At 40.8% G+C, this 7388-nt stretch overlaps 1 pseudogene; it reads left to right on the top strand.

Moving 5' to 3' along the window:
- The first annotated feature begins 291 nt into the window (after nt 1–291).
- On the top strand, nt 292–6718 carry LOC115291103 (annotated as a pseudogene).
- Nucleotides 6719–7388: the final 670 nt, after the last annotated feature.

The raw sequence follows: 7388 nt of genomic DNA, 5'->3' as shown, positions 1-7388 counted from the left end.
GTCCAAAACTTTTGAGACACGTCTGGACTAGGAATATAAATGTGGGAACTGGAATCCTCTATAGATTCTCACTTCACAGATGGAAGCTAATGAGATACTAAGCTGTGTATAGAGTCCCTCATCCTCCACACTATAGAGACCTAGGACCCGAAAATTCATCATGGATGGCCGTACTGTGCACTGCAGAAAGTTTAGCTGTCTCCATGGGCTCTACCCAACTAGAAGCCAGTGGAATTCCCCCACTCGGTTGTTACAACCAGACGTGTCTCCAGATGTCAGTCAGAATCGTTAATGTCGAGTAAAAAGAGAAGAGGGAGAAGAAAGAGCCTCAAAGTATCAAAAAGGCTTGTGATTTAACTTAACCCCACCACTAGGAACTGTGGCCCCTCATCAGGCCTTACTTTGCTCATCTATAAAACGGAAACGACATTGTCTAATTCACTACGTGGCTGGATAGCAATCATTTACCATGGAAGACACTGCATTAATGAGAATATATTTCCTGTGCCTCCCTTCCTGAGTGCCCATTGCTATTGGGTTCCTTTTCTTTCCTTTTTCCCCCACAGCTCCTTGTCCAAATTAGTTCCACAAAGCAAAACTCCAGAACACCCCTTCTCTTTCTCTTACTGCCAAAAAACCTGGCATCTGACTTTGTAGATACTGTGCTCAAGCAATACTGCATCTGTGAGCTGCCAATGATCCCCCAGAAATTGAATGTGAATGTCCACCTTCACCCCTCCTGCACCATCCACATGAAGGTACTTTTCAATGAGACAAAGAAGAAAATAACCTCAGACACCAAGATGAGAGCCTGTTCTTTCTGGGGGGTCTAAAAACCAAAGCCCACACAGGCACTTCCCAGAGAGCTGTCTTAATTTAGAAGCAAGCACAGATCACTAAAGTTCCTCAGATAAAAGACTGAAGATAAATGTATGATTGGGGTGAATGAAAAAGATTTGGCCAGGAGAGAGTCATTCTGTAATAAATGAGGCCCCACTTCTCACTTAGGCCTTCAGAAAAGTGTCTTGAAGTTTATGCTTTACTTCTCTTTACCCAACATGATTTCCTTTTAGCAATTAGTAACTCTTTATTAACAACTTTATTGAGATACAATTTATATATGGTATAATTGTGCCATATAAGTGTGCAATGCAATGGTTTTTAGCCTATTCACAAATATGTGCAACCACTATCAGAACAATTTTAGAACATTCTTAACACCACAAAGGGAACTTCCACACCATTTAGCTATCACCTCCCTAAGCCCTATTCTCTTAGTCCTAAGTGACGTTTTTCTATTTTTTATTTCACTCATCTATTTTCTGTTCTTATATATCTGCCTATCCTGGATATTTCCTATAAATGGAATCATGTAACATGCCATCCTTTGTTTCTGGCTTCTTTCACTTTATGAGCTTATGAAAAATACAATGTCAGGTTCATCTATGTTGAAACTTGTATCAGAAATTCATTTATTCCTTTTTAAGGTGAAATGATATTCCACTGGATTAATATAACATGTTTTGTGTGTCTGTTCATCAGTTGATGAACATTTGGGTTGTCTCCACATTTTGGCTATTGTGAATCATGCTGCTATAAACATTCATGTACACGTTTTTATTTGAGTACCTGGTTTTAATCCTTTGTGGCATGTACCAAAGAGTGGAATTGCTGAGTCATAAGAGAAACAGCCAAATCGATCTTCACAGTAGCACAGTCATGAACTCTTAAGAAAATAATTTTAGAAAGTAGGATCATACTTCCCAACACTCCAAAACAAGACATCCCTGCTTGGCTTGGTTGAGCACCCGAGTCAAGTCTCCAAAGAGAAAAAATGATAGGCATGTAATACAGACATGCAATCATTTCAAACTATTCTGCACTTATGACATCTTCTTTATTAAAGTGTTTGTAAACAGACGTAAGCAAAATACTGCTTAAAGCCTTGTTTCTGTAAAGAAATGTATTCTGAGTTAAAATTAGAGTTCCAGAAAAATGCATTTGCCTGGTTTCACATAGAACCTGGGGCCACCCGACCAGGAAGGCTCACCTTCCCTCTCTCACCCGGCAGCCTCAACGGGCTCTAGCAATCTGGAACTGCAAGACTGAATAGGTAGATGGGATTCTTCTTCCTTTATTTTCTTCACAGTCTAACAGGATCTGTGGAAGTTCATAGACATACCTCTAACTCTGGAGGGATTTCCACTTCTTTCTCCTCTCCTTTGGACGTGGGATCCCAGACTCTGCATACATCAGAGACACTCATCGGGCAAGTGTTCAATAATCAGAGAGTATCCTGATTCCACGTGAATCTCTTAACTTGAGATTATTCTAGTAGGAAAATTAATGAAGTATAAGGGGGAAAGTAATGTCTTCAACCAAAGCAACAACAGCTAACTGGCCATGAGAGGATCACACGTGGTGATCTAGGAACTCAAGGTCAAGGATTAGGAGTATAGTGAAATCATAAATAAAATAATGGCTTGAGTATGTAAAAATGAAAAAAATAGGTTGTGATGTGAAATGCAAAGTAGGTCAGAGTATATGGATTAAGATAGAGACTATAAATACTAGGGTGCCCGTGGAAGGCAGGTGGTTTCCCCAAATCCCTGTCCCCTGAGTTATATGCCTTGTATAATTCCTCGCTCTGCACAGACAGAATCTGTTTTTATGAGGAGAAACCAATCTCAAGATTAGGCTACATTATATGACAAAAGGGAAGAGAGTTTACAGACATAATTAAGATCCTTAATCAGTTGCTTTTGAGTTAATTACCAGGGAAATGATCCTGGGTGGGCCTGACCTAATCAAGTGAACCCTTAAGGCTGGCCTTAAGGCAGTAAGTTGCTGTGTTGTGGGAAGGCCTATTGGAGGAGCCCTCTGGCCTATAGAAAGCATCCTCTAGGAGCTGAGAGTAATTCCTGGCCAACAGCTTGCAAAAAAAAAATGGGGATCTCTGTTATGTGTAGCTCCAGGAAGATGAATTCTGCCATCAACTAGAAGAAGCCTGGAAGTCAGTTTCCCTAGCTGAGCCTCCAGATAAGGGTGCAGCCAGCCAAGACTTTCATTCCACCCATGTGAACACTAAGCAGGGAACCCGACTAGAGCATGCCAGATTCCTGAGACAGCAAATTGATGTTATAAGATGCTATGTTTGTTGCAATTTGTTATACAACAAGAAAAAACTAATACACTGTCAAAGACCATAGCATATGGGGGTTTGCACACTTTGTGCCCTACGAGAACCTAGTGGTTTTGAAACACTGGGCAGCACGTGACACATTTTCTTGTTGTTCTATTTGCCTTTGGTACAGTTATCCTTGACTTATGCTTCATATCTAAAGAGCACTTGGTCTACCTAATTTATCTGCACACCTTCTATACTTAAATGTAATAACATCTTGATGATGATGTGAGGATCTGTATGAAGGATTTGCACATTAATTTGTTTTGTCCTCTGAGGTAGAGTTCTAAACCCCAAAGCCTTGTAAATGCTTTTCTGCTTTGAATCCCAAATTGCACTTATAAACACAATAAGAAGTAAAAGAAATTGGAGAGTGGCTACAGCGAAGATTTAGAGTTCCTAGGGGAGTGGTAAACCTAACGGAAAATCTGTAGTTTGTCTGCATAATCACACAGACCATTTAAATGTGGGTGTTTTGTTTAGTTAGCCCAGAATTATATAGAGGCCTTAAGCAATTTTATTTTGGTGATTTCAGAGTACAGAGTGGTACGTATCTGTGTCATCCAAGTGTAGCCTGAATAGAAATACACTGCCAGATCGACTCGGAGCCCTCTCTTGCAACTGCAGTGCTAGTACCACAGCTCCTGCATTTCTTCCAAAGACAGATGGACAACAAATGTCCTTCCCTCATTGGCACACAGCACAAACTGAATGGGATTTATCAGGATTTTACATCTAATCCTTCTTCTTAAGAGACTCTGGCTGTTAGCTTGGGCAGGCAAAAGAAGGGAACCAGATGCTTGAATGCTGGAGGGCAGAGTTCCTAAGTTAAAAAGTTTTTTTAATGACTTCTGTTTTCTTGTACTTGCCTGTGACCATCTAAGCATGAGCACCTCCCATCAATATCACTAGATTTGAATTATGAATTCATATAAATAGCCCATCCCCCCCTTCCAATAAAACCAAGATGTGCCAGCTAAATCTTCAGTAAGAGGCATATCTGTGCATGTTACCCTAGAGAATCAGGCCAGTGTTAAAATTTCTAAATAACACTGATAAAAAAAATGTAGTCATGAAGTAGAACAGTTTTATTTTAAAATTTCCACAAGATGCATTCTCCCCTGGCGTGGCACATCCTGCTTATGCAAGTACTTGCAAAGCCTCTGGCTGTTTCTTTTCGTTCCCCCCACATCAATCCAACTATCATCTTAAAAAGGCACAATAGGATTTTCCCGAATAATCACCAACACATGATGAAACTACTTCTCCAAAGCTAAAAACTCCGGCCAAGAATTCGCAGGGAATTACTATCTCATTTCTAACAGTGCCCTATTCAGACATAGCCACAACCACCCTACCTTCACAGCAATAATTTCTCATTGCCACACCTCAGGGGGTATCCAGTTGTCTTAACGACTGTCATGAAAGGCTAAAGGAAAAATTAATTTAAATCTGCTCTCCTAAAAAAGTGACTAAAATGTATTCTTTTATCCTTAGGAGCTAGAAGGGGAGGAGTCCTAAAATCAGAAATAGAAAATTGGATACTGTACTTGCAAAGGGTCCAGCTGTTCTAGATGAGGGCAGTGACTCCCAAACGCGGCTGTTCATGAAAATCGCTTGGAAAGAAGTTTAAAATGCATATTCCCAGGTCCCACACCATATCATCTGAAGCGGAATTTCTGACGTGGGATTGAGGATCTCCATTCCTAAATCAATTTTCAGGTATTTCTGATGCAGCTAGTCTATAACCCAGAGTTCAGGAACCATGAAAATTAGGAGATATATCAATACATCTGATTGATTTGACAGACCATGAACTTTAATGTAATCCTGATAATAAGCTACTCCAACTACTTAAAATTAAAAAGACAGACTTTTGATCTGAATCCTGACATTTAACTTCTCGTTCACCCAAATTAATTCCCAGAGGAATTCGAAAATGGTGGGAAATGTGTATCAGCTCTGAAAAATCTGGAAAGCAAACCAAACTATTGTGGGAAAAGTCAAAGCATTTCTGTAAAATATATTGAAAACAAGACTAGACGGGGAGATGTCCCACTCACTGAGCGGCCTCGGAACACTCAGCAGCCTCCCCCTTGTTTCCCCACTGGCTCTGGGTGCTCAGTCCCCACCCCCGTCCTGCATCCGGACCGCCTTCCACTGCAACAGCCTTCGGCAGGCCAGTTCCGCCAAGGTCACAGCAACCTATGGACTTCCGCTTTCCAGAATCAACAACACCCTTTCCACCCCTTTGCTGATGCAAGTAAGCATGATGATCTGCTTCCTGCTGGCACTGAGGATCATATGCATATAAAAATCCAACAAAAAACCAGGAGGAAGACCCTTACTACCCTTCAAGGGATCAAGGGATTGCTGATGAATATGATAAAAAGAAACTCGTGAAGGCATTGAAGAAGAACTTTGCCAGCAATGGTACTGTAATTGATCATCCAGAATATGGAAAAGTAATTCTGCTATGAGGTGACCAGAGCAAGAACAAATGCCAGTTTCTCCTAGAGACTGGACCGGCTAAGGATGGCCAGCTGAAGGTTCATGGGTTTAAGTAATTTTCGTTCACTGGAGCTTCAGTGAGGATTTCTTTGCAACGAGCAGAATGTCCCTTCTGTCTGTTATTAAGTTTAAAAACCTCACAGCTTGTATAAGGAAACCATTTGGGGTCTGCTTGTAACCTGAATGGGTGTAACTCCTTCATGCAATAAACTGAAAAGAGAAAACAACACCACCACAACTGGATTAGGAGAATTGCTGGCCAACTCACAATTCACAAACCAACCCTAAGCACAGAGTGGCACTGCCCAGAGTAAAAACGGGCATTACGACAATGATAGGTTTGGGGAGGGCGTTGCAAATCTAGAGCTAACAAGGGTGAGATTACATGCACAATTTGCTCCTGTCTTACCCTTGAACTGTAGAGCAGGCCAAGTAGAATAAGGGCAGTGCCACAGCTGGCCTCTAAAGAGACAGGCTGTGCCAGTGAGAGAACAGGGACATTATCCCAGCAAACAAAGAGGGAATAGACTCTCTTTGGCATAGGGGCAAAACTCCCTGACGCGGCTGCCCCCGCTTTAATTCACACCCTGCCCTTCAGACGTAACTTCTCTATAATTAGATCATATAGAACTGCTAACCCTACCTTCATTTTTTCCTCCTTCTCCTTCCTTCTTTCCTTCCTTCCTTCTTTCTTTTCTTTCTTCCTCTTTTCCCTTTCTCTCTCCTTCCCTCCTTCCTTCTTTCCTCTCCTCCTTTCCTTTTGATTTATACCAAAACAGTCTTTGAAAGAAATCACATAAATCTCCATATAAGACAAGACTGTTATCTCTCCCATCTTTCTTTTCCATTTGCCCCCTCATTCCCTATCCCACCCATGCATGCTTACTCCTAAGGATAAGCAAAGATAAAATTATAATATAAAGATTAAGTAGTTTAAAAATCAAGCTAGGTAGGCAGAGAAAATATGCCCTTTAAAATGGTTTTTTTGGGGGTTCCTGGGTGGCTCAGTCAGGCTTCAGCTCAGGTCATAATCTCATGGTTCCTGGGTTCGAGATTCACTTCTGACACTGTGCTAACAGCTTGGAGCTTGGACCCTGTTTTGGATTCTGTGTCTCCCTCTCTCTCTGCCCTTCCCCCACTCATGCTCTCTCTCATGCACTCTCTCTCTCTCAAAAATAAATAAACATTAAAAAAGATTAGTTTGAAGTGGCTTTAATAGTGAAAGTCATGAAAAACTACAGAAAATATCTAATGTGTATTTTCTAAAAGATTCAAGAAGACATTTTATCTATTTAGTAAAAACATGAAGTTATTTTTAAAAATGATATAACCTGGAACCAGAAAAAATTGCTTTGAGATGAAAAATATGACCATTAAATTTTCTTTTTCTTTTTACTCTTTTAACATTTTTATTTATTTTTGAGAGACAGACAGAGTGCAAGCAGGAGAGGGGCAGAGAGAGAGGGAGACACAGAATCTGAAGCAGGCTCTAGGCTCTGAGCTGTCAGCACAGAGCCCAACACAGGGCTCAAACTCACAGACCAGGAGATCATGATCTGAGTTAAAGTTGGACACTTAACCGGCTGAGTCATCCAGGCTTACTGACCATTAAATTTTCTAATCCAATGGAATTCATGAACACAAGATGAGATTCTGTAGAATATGAATCAAGGGGTTAGTAAAATAAGCTCAA

Source organism: Suricata suricatta, chromosome 5 (genome assembly GCF_006229205.1).
Source record: "Suricata suricatta isolate VVHF042 chromosome 5, meerkat_22Aug2017_6uvM2_HiC, whole genome shotgun sequence".
NCBI classification, from domain to species: domain Eukaryota; kingdom Metazoa; phylum Chordata; class Mammalia; order Carnivora; family Herpestidae; genus Suricata; species Suricata suricatta.
The sequence above is the reverse complement of the archived record's forward strand: the minus strand, read 5'-3'. Positions and strand labels throughout refer to the sequence as shown.